Source organism: Emydura macquarii, unplaced genomic scaffold (genome assembly GCF_026122565.2).
Source record: "Emydura macquarii macquarii isolate MOO-44397 ecotype Brisbane River unplaced genomic scaffold, CSIRO-AGI_Emac_v2 contig_3603, whole genome shotgun sequence".
NCBI classification, from domain to species: domain Eukaryota; kingdom Metazoa; phylum Chordata; order Testudines; family Chelidae; genus Emydura; species Emydura macquarii.
In genome coordinates this window covers 4512091-4525019 of record NW_027133740.1, presented here as the reverse complement: position 1 = coordinate 4525019, position 12929 = coordinate 4512091, and the positions used below count along the sequence as shown (strand labels likewise).

General features: G+C 36.8%; 1 protein-coding gene across 5 annotated transcripts in view; it reads right to left on the bottom strand.

The window, feature by feature from the left end:
- TBL1XR1 (TBL1X/Y related 1) overlaps positions 1-12929 on the bottom strand; it is a 161098-nt gene that overhangs the window by 53281 nt on the left and 94888 nt on the right. For 3 of the 5 annotated variants that reach the window (XM_067536521.1, XM_067536522.1, XM_067536523.1), the window contains exon 3: positions 1643-1710. The exons of the other annotated variants lie outside the window; for them this stretch is intronic. The gene's annotated coding sequence lies outside the window, so the exon portion shown is untranslated. The remainder of the gene's footprint in view (positions 1-1642; positions 1711-12929) is intronic. 5 annotated transcript variants of the gene reach the window in all.

Genomic DNA, 12929 nt, shown 5'->3' with positions numbered 1-12929 from the left:
TAGCTGATTAATGTTACTCACAAATTATTTCACTTTTCTTTTATATAAGTCTGAAGGGCATGTCTTTCTACCCTGCAAAACTTGGAAATCAGCATGTGGAAGCGTATATTAGTATCTGTGCTTGTGTTACTGTGTATATATTCCATACTCTAGTAAACATAACTGCCTGTTGAAAACCAGACATTGTAACTACAAGCACACCCAAATGTTAAGGGTTAATCCAATGCAGTGATAACAGAGACTACTGCTTCCCTTTTTATTCTTACCAGCACAAATCTACCAATGGACTTCCCTTTCCTCATTCCTAGCTGTGGGCTTCAGCACCCCTCAGTGCCAACAAGCCCTGCTTGCACACCTGAAGACCTTCCTACCTCCTCCTTCCCTCCTCCCCCCCCTTTTTTTTTTTTAAAACACACACAGAGTAGGTGATCCCATTTGGAATTCTCACACGACATACGCCGTTTTGCAAGGGTTTTGTAGAAGCCTGCAAAGATAAGGCTCAATCCTTATAATGAAAGCATGGTAGTAGCACCACTGACTTCAGTTGCTCAAGTGCTTTACAGGACTGGGGCCAGAATAACCAGACGTTTGCAGGATCAAGACCTGAAGAGGAGTTAGCTAGAGCCTTCTCTCTGCTCTGTTCCCCTATGCATTTGAGGTGGCTTGTTGAAACAACTAATCTTTGTCTTTGAGTGTCCTCTACATATGTAAGATTCTTCACAATGAAGGCTTACTATAAACTGTAATGGATGGTGGAGAAAAGACGCCTGGCTACACCCACAAGACATTTGTTAAATTACAGCGTATATTAAAAATTTCACAGTTACAAGTACAATATCAGTTACCTACTGCTGCAAGGACAGGCACAATTGTGCTCCCACACAGTACATGCACATTGCTGTCAGTATACAGTTCAGAAAATAATCTTCCCTTTATTAAAAAAAGTGAGGTAATCCCATCTCTGTTATGGCTCTGGCCATGAAATAGAGAACAGACTAAAGATAAGAGATGCAGGTTAAAGAAAAAAAACAAGAGGTCAAGGGCGACCAGAGGAGGAATTCATTTATATACATATTAAAAAAAAAAAGAAGAACAAAAACATTATTGCTGTACATTAGAATTAGGGGAAACGGGACTAGTAAAAATACAGTTTGGATAAGTAAATATGCCCACTATACTGCATATTCTTTTTTTTTTTTTTTTTTAAACAAGCCGAAGTTTTAGCACTTGAAATATACATCCTATAGCCTATGTGCAGTTACTTGTGCACGTAACATAAAAAAAGTATTAAACTGATGCATATTAAAAGAATGGCTTCATACTTCAAGGAGACAATACAGTTGCTGAAAGTTGTTTTTTCAGAGATTTATTTAATAATATTTCCATACTGTGAGTTGATATGTTATATCGTAACAGCTCTCAAGGAGCGGAATATGGATTTACACATTAGAACATAACAGCTCCAAAGGAGCTGTTAAAGACTATCAAATAAAATAATACAGAATGTAAAAACTCAGCAGACTGCAAAAATTAATACCTAACCAATAAAGTGAATGCATAACACATCTGATACCACTTTATATCAAAATAATAGTCCATCTCCATTTTAAAAATAAATATATAAATCATAGAGTGTCCTTACCAGAACTACTCTCTGAAACCCCACAAAATTGTGATGAGGCAGCAGTACAGCCCTTGGTATTACACCACCTGTAACACAAACCATATTATGATACTTTCTGTCAATACGTATTTGAAAGAATGAGGGGAAAAGTGTCAGATTTTTCTACTAATCTTTGTATTGAAGCTATTAAAGCAACATTCATAGTTTCCTATCAATCACTATACACACTTATGGGGCAAACCAAAATATTACACAAAAAGCCATATCTTAATTGCTTTAGAGGTATATGTTAAATATTTTTTAAAAGGAAATTCCAAGTAAACTTTCAACTCTATTCTTTCCTCCCGTTTCTGTGATAAGAACACTAGCATTAGTTCTGAGTGGAATGCTAGAACTGCCAAAAAAAATTCCATTCAGGCTGACTACTCAGGATGACTCCCTAGAATTTTACAACAATCTAACTTAGTCATTACCAATGTCTAAGCACAGATACAACAACTTATTTTAGTGCTGACTACAATGGCAAAATAATGTCCAAGATGACAAAACAATACGCCAACCATGGATGTTCTCTTATGGCTTTGATTCCTTTATGTTTCCGATACTATCATCTCTTCAGCTTCATCTCCAGTTTAACAATATTTTTATACAAGAATTTCCACAGGTACAGGGGTTGGTGGGAGGGGTAAAATATAATGCTGTCAAGAAAAAAAATGGTTCCTCTGTCATATAGAGCTATTTATTTTGCACCATGTAAATTAACATCATATCCTAGATGATAGGTGCTGCAAATAATGGCTATGCATTTGCTTGAACTGTTCCAACATTTTTCAATCTGGCCACTTTGGATATGGACCTTAAGGAGTCTCCACACTTCACAAAGGGAGCAAAGGTAAAGCCTGTGGATTCTTTAAATTCCTTTAGCCCAGCATGTTATTTATACAAAAGACTTTACGGAATCCATGTGAAGTTTAGAAGCTCCACAAAGGTTCCTATGGGATTTAGAAACTCCTTAAAAGTAAACACAGAGATCCAGATTGTGCACATGCTTCTGTCTAGTACTGGAGCAGTTACATGTTTTCATGAATGTGGAACTGTGGGGCATATGTTGGAAGTAGTGTTCTCTGCCCCAAATAGAATCATAAGATCATTAGGAGTAAACTAATACAGACTTGGGGGTTGCAGGAAATGAGGGCTGCGGGGAAAATGGAGGTAACATGCCTATTGCTGAGTGGACAGGATAGCAGGAAGAATCTGTGTGTTTCAGAAAAATGCTGTTTTCAGTGAGATTGGGTCCAGATTAGTAGTAAAAGAATCATTTGCAATGGAACACTCAGGATAATTTTGGCCAAAATTCAAGGCAAAATTTCAAAATGAGTCGCTAATAGGTATGAATGCTAATTATTTTCTAGACACTGAGCTAAGAAGGACTAAAAGCCATAAAATAGAGAAAAAAAACCACCACAGATAACATTGAAACTTCATAAAGGTATTCTGTATCAAGGGCTGAAACCATGGAAGGAAATACATTAGAGGGCATTTAGTATTCCAAAATATCCATTCTAAAAAACAGTCACTACTGCCCTCTAAAATAAAAATAACTCAGTTATAATAAACCTAAATCTTATACCAGCAGTTGAATCAGAATTTAATGTGCCATTTTTGGTTCTGAATGACAAAATGTAGTTCATTTTTAACCGGTGGTCAGTGTTCATCATACGTGTTTAAAATTTCCCATGAGATCTAGCTAATACAGTGTAATCCAAATCAATGACCAGATAACAGGTTGTACCAGTGTGGCTCATTTCTCAACTTCATGACAAGAGATGCAAGATGCCAACAGCTATCATTCCCCTTCTGGCATTCCTGATAGCTGAAACAGTTTATTGGATGGAATCTTTTAATCTATGAAAAGAACTAAGGGAGAAAGAGAAGATGAGAACTGCATTTCATTGAGATGGCACTAGAAAACATCAATGTATTTATATGTATTTTTGTATTACTTGTTTGTGTCTATTGAATTGTTCACATGCTCAGAGTGTAAAGATGTCTGTAATTTATAAATTAAACGTAAATAGAAATGTAATTCATACACTCACTTTAATTCTGACATGATATTAGCAGCTAATATTAAATGAGACAGAAGAGTTAGAGATCAATGCTTTAGACTACCTGAAAACTTGGTATCAAGCTTTCAGAGGGAATACACTTGGGTCTTGATCATGCAATTGGGCCCTCCTTCATGGATCCAAATGCAGGATTGGGTCCTTGTTTTCTACCTCTAAAAGTCTGAGGAAGTGGCTTCTAAAACTCATATTGGAATTGAAGTAGAGGGGAAGGAAAAACAGGTACAACAGTTAGAATCAGAATTACAGGGTTTTAAGATCAGAGAGACCAATGACACTTCTAAAATCCAAAGTATCAGGGCTTGACGCAAATGCTATATACCACTGGAAAGCAGATTCAGTTTTCCAACAGTACAACGCAGCATACCTATAACTAGCTGTGATGTTTTGTGCAACAATGGACTTTTATCACTAACTCTTTGTTCTAGCAATACTTATCAATAGTGGCTCATGACTGCAATGTAATTTTAATTTTCTGCTAGAGTTTGTCTATTATTCTGATAGGTTCATAGGAACCTATCTGGAGACATGATTTGTATAGCATCAGCAACTACTAGTGCTGCTAAAGCTAACATTATAAACACTGTTTAATTCTCAACTATAAAATTTAACTCCAGGCTGAATCTTAGTAAACAAAATCATTAACGATATAATGATCCTTCTATTTAAGTAAATAAGGGCAAGCAAACGGTTGGAATGTTTATAGAAGCTATACTAACTTCCAAATTTTTAGTTACAACTGCGAGTATTTTACATTCATAGTAAAATTATGCTTCATATTACCAATTCATATTGTTAATTGTGGTGATGCCAAACAAGAGAGAACAGGAAGGCCTAAAAGGAAAGCAGTGCATTGGCACATCCTGAACAGACGCCGGTTTGAGAGGAATCCCTTTCCTCTCTACAGATCCTCACAGACCACACACACAAAAACTGTACACAGAGAAAACTGGAAATTCATCCATCAATTAGCCTCCGTTAGTACAACAGCAGGAAACCTGTTTACAGTCAACTGATTTGCCACTGAGAGGGGGGGAAAAACGGATTAAGTGAAAGCCATACTGATTCCACAGGATTTTAAGAGTGACTAAGCAACAAAGTTGTCTTTCAGATAGACCCTAAACTGACCACATTTTGCTGTCATTTACACTGGTACAGTATAGTTTAGGGTAGTAACTCGGCCAACTTCAGTGGTGTTGCTCCTGATTTATACTCATTTAACTACTTCAGAATTTAATTCAGTAAATTCATTTTTAGCCTTTTAAATACTTGATCAAAATGACTGATTATAGATTATTGCCTGACTTGTATGTCCTTGGTAAAGTCCATAAGAAGTGAGTTGATTATAAAAATGAGGAATTAAAAACAACACCCACCCACAACCCCACGTAATTTCCCACTTTATTCAGTTTTCCGTGCTTCTGTATTTTAGACTGTAAATTCTTTGGGAGTAGTGGCAGCCTTTATTTTTCTGTACTATATAGAGCTAAGCACATAAGTGATGCTAAACAGGAGACCCTGCCCAAGGAACAGCAATGCTCAGGAAGGAAGCTTAGGCTAAGATTTATGTTATTGTTTTTTGGATCACCAATTCAGCCACTGGGGGGAGAGTTTTGAACACTAACTCAGGGTTTTGAGGACAGGGTAGGAACTTAGTTTGCTTGCAAGCTCCTTGTAGCTAAAAGCTGAGTCGTGATATCTTTTGCTGTACTTCTACTTTTATTACAATATACTAAAATTAAAGTCAACATTTTCAAAGCAGGCAAATACATAACACCTACGAAAGTGTGACGTCACCTCTGCACAACTCACAATTGTGCATGCTAACAGAGTTACAGAACATGCAAATATACACTTGCATGTTGGGGGCTGGAAGTTCAGGTGGAACAGACAACAGGAATGCACAGTTTTTGCCACTGAAATCATTAAAAATAGTTTTGAAATGCTGGTCCTAACTTCTTGCAATTCTCATAACGGGATGTGGATAGCAGGTTTTTATCGCTGCCAGTCATCCACAGCTTAAAATTTTGTAGCTGAATAACAAAATTAAATGGGAAAACACAAACCCCAAAACTAGTTTTAATGCTACAGGATAGGGCTGCAAGATTAAGTACTCAAAAGTCAGTGAAATCCCTAAAATTGTATTTACTGTGTCAACATTAACTCTGCCTTGTTGCAAATCCTATGTATTTTATAGTATTCAATAACAACAAAGACCTTAATCTGGCAAAGGCTTACACACGTTTAACTTTTCATACAGCGGGTGATTCTATTGACAATCTGAGTATGAAATTATGCATGTGCATAAGTCTTTGCAAGATCCAGGCCAAAGATTTTACATTTAAACAGAAATTATTACTTCATGCAGTGTAACAGAGCTAACACTATTAGAATTTTAAAATTTTGTAAAGAATGTATGATATCTGAAACTTTTACATTGCCATAATACTAGAAAGTTGTTTTTTTAGATTTTGCACTTAACTTCCTAAGATTCTCTTTTAAAACAAAAAACTCAAGAGGCAACCGGCCTGCACAACTCTGACAGTGAAACCAAGTCTCTTGCTCTGCAAAACTGCGGATTTGTTGAAACAAAATAAAAAACAAAACAAAACAAAAAAAGGGGGGTAGGGAAGCTTCTGAAATGAAGGAAAAAATGTCACTCTTGCTGAATTCAAACATTCTGAAAAAAATTCGGCTTAACGAAGAGACCATGAACAAAACATTAAGGGCAAAATATATGTTAAAGTTTCTGAAAATTATGAGCACCTTTGTTACTTAGCCACTCTTTTATACTTTATAAACACAAAATTATAACAAACTGGTTGGCAACCAAGTAGCACCTACTGTAGTAAGAAAGAGTTTGGGCACCATGGAGTATTAAACATTTTCTCTCTAATGCTTAATGTGTCCATATACTAAAAAATGCAAACAAAGAGGGAAACACCTATTACTTACTTACGTGCTTCAAATTAATTATGAAGCCACTTTGTTATTACAGGACTCTAAATGCAGGTGGTATTGGCAGCCACAGAATGGCAGAGGTAAATGTAGTGCATTTGTTTGGCAAAAAAATGTTTTTTAAAAATATTTTCAGTAGCTTTCACTTTTCTTTTTGTAAGAGTTAATGGACATTTATGGCAAGATTCAATACCAAATTATTCTGTGCAGGATTAAGCTGTCAGTAGGACATGCTGCTCAATCATCATGGAAATTAACAGCCATATTAGAGAAGAAGCACCTCACTGAGATGATAAACTGGCATACTCTGCCATCCTGTGTAAACTCAATTCCTCTCCGTTAGCAGAAGTAACTTTTTGTTTAAGAGAAAAACGTTTGTTGATGGAACATAATTATAAATATTGTTAAAATCCAAAATGGGCCAAGTCAATGAATGCCCCAAAACCAGACTGATGCCATACAAAAATAGAGAAAAGGCACTCACAATAAAAATAGAAAACTAAATAAAAATAATATAAGCCCTGTCCTGATACTGGGAGCCATATGAGAACTGTGGTTTGCCTACATTGAAGTCAGTGCAGGAGAGAGGCCTTGCTTTTAGACTATTCTGAATACAGATTCACAGTTTCTAAGACCAGGCATGCACAGATTATGATCATTTAATCTGATCCCCTTAACAACAAAAGCCATACAACTTCCCCAAAATAATTCCTAGAGCAGATCTTTTAGAAGAATATCAATGTTGATTTTAAAATTGTCAGTGTAATTGATGGCCCACTTCTCCCACAGCCACTTGCATGAAAATTAGAACTTTGTCAGTGAGAAGTTTCATCTAGTTCCTGCTTCTTATTCCCTTCACGATGTTCTAATCCTCTTTTTCTAAGAACAGCCAACCATCAAGCTGAGAATCAGAAATTCATGTAATGCATTACCAGCAGGAGGCTGGTTAATATATAAAAACAAAAAAGATCCATTTTTGAATTACATTCTAGAAGGAGCGAACCCCTCCTCCCCCAAGAAAAAAAAAAAAAAAGGAAAGTGGGTTAGAGAAAGCCAAACATGTAAATAGACTAATCTCTAATTAGCTTCTTAAAATTATCCCAAGGGACACTAGTAGGCCTTTTAAAAATGCATTTTCTGTTAGCAAATACATTACCGATAGCACACGTGTGAATTTTAATGTTATAATATAATTCAGGGACAAAGATAATACAATCAAATGCAGCATCAGAAGATCATATGGTAACTGAACGGGCTGTAATACGGTACAAAGTTTGAACAGCACTTTGAACAGAGAATATGCTATGTAAATATTACTGACTGACAATATAAATGTTATAAAAGTGGTATTTCCTTGGTAAAGGAACATGTAGTATTTCTAATTTTCTTCTACAAAAAAAAAGTCAAAATTTCTAATCACCAATAAGATAGACCCAAAAACCATTTAAGGCCCCGATCCTGCAAAGACTTATGTACTGTATGTAATTAACTTTAAGTATGTGAATAGTCCCATTGATGTCAGTGAGACTACTTATTTACAGTTAAGCGCACTGCATATATACTGATAAGCTCAGGGCCCAAGATATCTATAAAAATGGTCACTTCTAAAGTCTGAATATGTGTGGTTCAATTACGATGCATTTCAAAAATACTTCAACAAAACTCTACCCCATGAGCTTATAGCAGAAGTGAATTATAAACCTGCTGCTAAGTAAAAATGATACAAGGAACAAAATGCTATAGACAAAAACCATTTCAAGGATGGCTTCAGAAATGTTATGTCTTTAAATATAACAAAGCCATTGAACATTATTTGTTAGCAAAATATCTTCTCCCAGTATTTGAAAATCAAACTCCATTTAATGTGAAATCTTTCTCTGTAAAACATTAGTTTTCACCCCAAGGTCATATTCCAGGTTAATTCTGCTCTCCTCCTAACCCATCACTTCCATAATAAATCTTTTAAAAGATTTAAGAAACTTTACTTTACTGAAAGTTGTACCGAATGAGATTAAGATAGTATCCCTTTAAATAGTTTGAGAGTCTTCTAGTGGTGCTTACCATATTCTTTGTTTGAGAAGTTCACAGAACCCAACCAGAGAAGCAGTATGTATATGTATATGTCTTGTGTGTAACATATTCAGTAAACATGGTTATTTGAACCACATTATGCTGTGAGATTCCTTTGTTTAAGAGCAATAAAAACCAAAAGTCTTCCAAGCACTATCAAAATGTCTGCATTACCTACTGTCCAGTCTTCCCTGCCCACGTGGAATTGGATTTGCGAAAACACTGAGCGTCAGCCTAACTCTACTCCCACTGAAATCAGTGGGGGGGGAAATTTCTACTGACTTCAAAGATAATAGAGGTAGGCCAAAACTGAGCACTTCTGAAACTCTCATCCATATGATATAAAATTTCAAGCCAAAACATAAATATCAAGACTATAGTGAGAAGGCTTTGCTTTATGGAGACCCAGTAGTGATTCCATAAAGTTATATTAAGATTAAAATTCTGACTCCCATCTCCAGGACCTCAACTTAATACTTTTTCTGATAGAAACACCCCATGGAGCCCTCTTTTCGGCATAAAATTTCCCATGAATATTTCCCACACAGGGCCCAATTTTTTGCATGAAAAATTGATAGTTAATTTGGTTTTGGAGACACTGAAAAAGTGTTGTTTTCTTCATTTTTGAAAATTGTTCCAACTCTTTTGCCTAATCGTAACTCAAACTACTTGATCTAAAGTCTTCAGCCTTTATATGCATATCCTCATTATTTACAAGACTGTCTTATCAAATTGGAGTGTTAAAGTATTTAGTTTTCAAAGGTTGTCTCTACATATATTATAACTTTCATGATCGGTCTTGCAAATGCTACAAGCACTGCTTCATTTACTCATTAAGAAAAGATCTCTGAAGTCTGCATCCCTTTTTGTTGCAGAGGCGCCTTCAAAATGTAAAATGATCGAAAGGCTTGTTTTGTCTGTTACTTTTCCTGAACAATAAGCATTTTTTCCATAGTGCAATTTGAGGGGGAGGGGAAAATCACTCTCTTCTCCCATTTTTGCACAGCTGTACTCTCGCCCACCTGTCTCCAGGATCCCACCCTCAAGTTTTTGTTTTTGTTTGTTGCAGCTGCCATTATCACTATCACCATCCCATAGAGAAAGGCCACTCCATTACCTATGCACTTCCCATGGATAAATGCCACAGGTTCAGCAGCTGCTTCAGCTGTATCACGGGGAATGGAAACTGGCAATGCCCTTCTTCCAACCACCCCCCATATACCTAAACCACTTCCTTCACTTCTTTCCGGGGAGATGGAGTCAACACAATGTTGAGGAGGATTCGGGGATTAAGAGATAACATCCGATGTAGACATTCCTGGACACTGAGCAAGTGGAACTCAAAAGGAAAAATGTTCCCTTTCACCACCCCATCCCCCACAAGTTTGAAACCACTCTCCCCACTAGTATATCTGTGGGAGCGGGGCACCAAAGCGCTCCATCATCTCCTCCCAGCAGCAGCTTTGTCTCCCCTCAGAGGCAGCTGAGAATAGATCTCCCCCACTACAGGGATCTTTAATCCCTCCGCAGGGAAACATCTGGGCAGCAGAACATTCAGATTCTGTATGAGAGTGGGAGGAAGAGGCAGAATCTTGATATACAAACACACCCAGGAGGCAAGGAAGTGGCGTGTAGTCAGGCCCTGGCATGGTGGCCTATTTATGCCTCAGCAACATGAGGCTGGCTGATTCCGCCTGCACTGCTTCCCCCCCAATCTTTACTCAAGCCAGTTAGCTAGGCCTCATAATGCAACTTGAGAGGGTTCAAGTTCACCAATTTCTCTATTCACCCTGGGTCCATGTTGCACTGGCAGCCCATCAGAGGTGCAGTGAAGTGACTGTTGTCAGATTTGAGACTCCCCTTCCAGCATGACAGACACCAAGAATGAACTTTAAATTGCCCTGACACTCCCAAATAAAGAGTGGAAGCTGAACCTGAGTTAGGTAGGAAGGAGTCACAATTTAAGACTGCTGTTAAAACTCTGAGTTTTTTAGAATTTAGACTGATCTCATGTTTCTTTTAATATAGCATTCTATTAACATGATGTCAGAGGGAAATATGCATTAGTTTAAAACTCTAATGGAGGACCAAGAATATCTTTCAATAGCCTTAAGGAGTTGTTGCAAATATGATTAATGCACTACTTATTTATCTCTGGAGTACCTAATTAAATTCCTGCTTCAGGTTTCAGTGAATATCAGTTGGGTAGTTTTAACTTAGTCTCTCCCATTTGTTCATAAATCATATCACAAAAACAGCACATAGTTTTCTATATTGGCACTCTCTGGCTCACGAGATTTCTATGACTATACCTATGACCTATAACAGTAATGGAGTTTTCAGATTAGAACAGAGGTGACCTTACAAAGGTGAAAGAAGATACTGTAACTGGTCAGTTGCTTACCCACTAAACTGAATCAAGCCCGTGTTTTCAAGAGCAGCACGATTCATTCACAAATTTATCAAAACAATTAAAAATGGGCTTGCAAAGCTCAGTGCCTTACCTCCTCATTACAAAAAAAGGTTTTGGACAAGGAAAAATAGGCTTATTTTTCTCCATTTTAAACTAAACAAAAACATTACACATTTGTGTATTAATAACCACTCATCTTATTAAATGATACCACTAGCAATCAAAACGCACAGAAAGAGACATTTCGCACAACTATTTTATACCACTGGAATCTTGTAATAATCTGATATGCTGCCATATTCAGTGTAAAATGCAAGTTCTGCATTGAACTTTATACTACCTTCAATAATTTCTCCTGTCAAGTAACTGCCGTATACTAACCACAAGACAACAACTGGTTCCTCATAAAGCCAATAGGGAAAGGCTATTATCCCATTTTACAGATGGAGAACAGAGGCAGAGAGAGGATTAATTACTTCTTTGCTGTTATAAAAGAAGTCTGTGGCAGAGCCAACAATGGAACCCAGAACAGCACCTTAAACACATCCTCATCGCAGCCACTCCAGCTGTACCAGTAAAATTGTTGTACTTGGTTCTCCCACATATGCACATACAAAGTGAGTGAGCGAGCACAAGAGAATGTACAAGAGTAAAAAAAGCATGGTAAAGTCTTTACATTTATAAACAGATAATTGCCAGAGAATGGAAATAAGTGGTTTCTCTTACATGTGTATATTTGAGTTTTTCCCTTAATTGTTCCCTTCCATGAAATTTTCTGAACTAAATTCAAATAAAATTCCTTTGGGTGGTTGGCAATGGAGGAGCAATTCAAAGGTCATCTTTAAACAACTATGATTGTTGTCAGGAGAGCAGCATAAAATGCAAGTTCTGCATTGAGCTTTATATTATCTTCAATAACAACTTCTCCCGTCAACTGAACTGCAGTATACTAACCACAAATGTACAGTAGAAATATCTAAAGGCAAAAAGATAGCTAAGTTAATTATTAAATCTTTGGCACTAACAAGTTTTTTCTCATGCTTGTAGCAAGCATTGGGAAACCCTGAATGCAGCGGATTAAAATTGCTGTCAGAAGGATCTCTCATGATACAACCCCACCACAAGCCTGTGAATTTCATAAGTAGCAGCTAGTATATTATGATCTTGCTGCAGTAGGCACTTCTGGGCACAGGGTTAAATTTGTTATTACAGTGTTTGTTATGATGAATAATTAGAGGAAACTACACAGACAGTGGGGGAAAGCCTTTTGTTCCCCATAAGTGAACATTTGTTTTCCAGTGCTCATTAAAGCAAAGTTAGAGAGCGTGCACATGTATGTAATGAGATATAAAAATAAACAACACACACACAATATGAGGAAGTCATGAGCCACAATTTTGATGCACTGTTCTGTAAACTTTGGTAAAATGCATTTAAAACTATTTTTAAAAGCAGCAAAATAGATCCAAAGTTTTTAAAAATATTTCTGGATACCACTTTGTGTTTTTGGCTATTTTGTGTAAAAAGCACTACATTCTCTATGTAAATATCATATGCACTCAAACTATAAGGCTGCTCGCATATAAGCATATCCCATCCCGATTCTGATTTAAGATTTCATTAAAAGGCCAGGAACTGTGCAGATGCCTCGTTAATTTATAAATAAGCATCCATGGGAGGGAGAGGAGACAGGAGGGAAGAGTAGTAAGGTACGAGAAGACACACATCCCATGTGGGA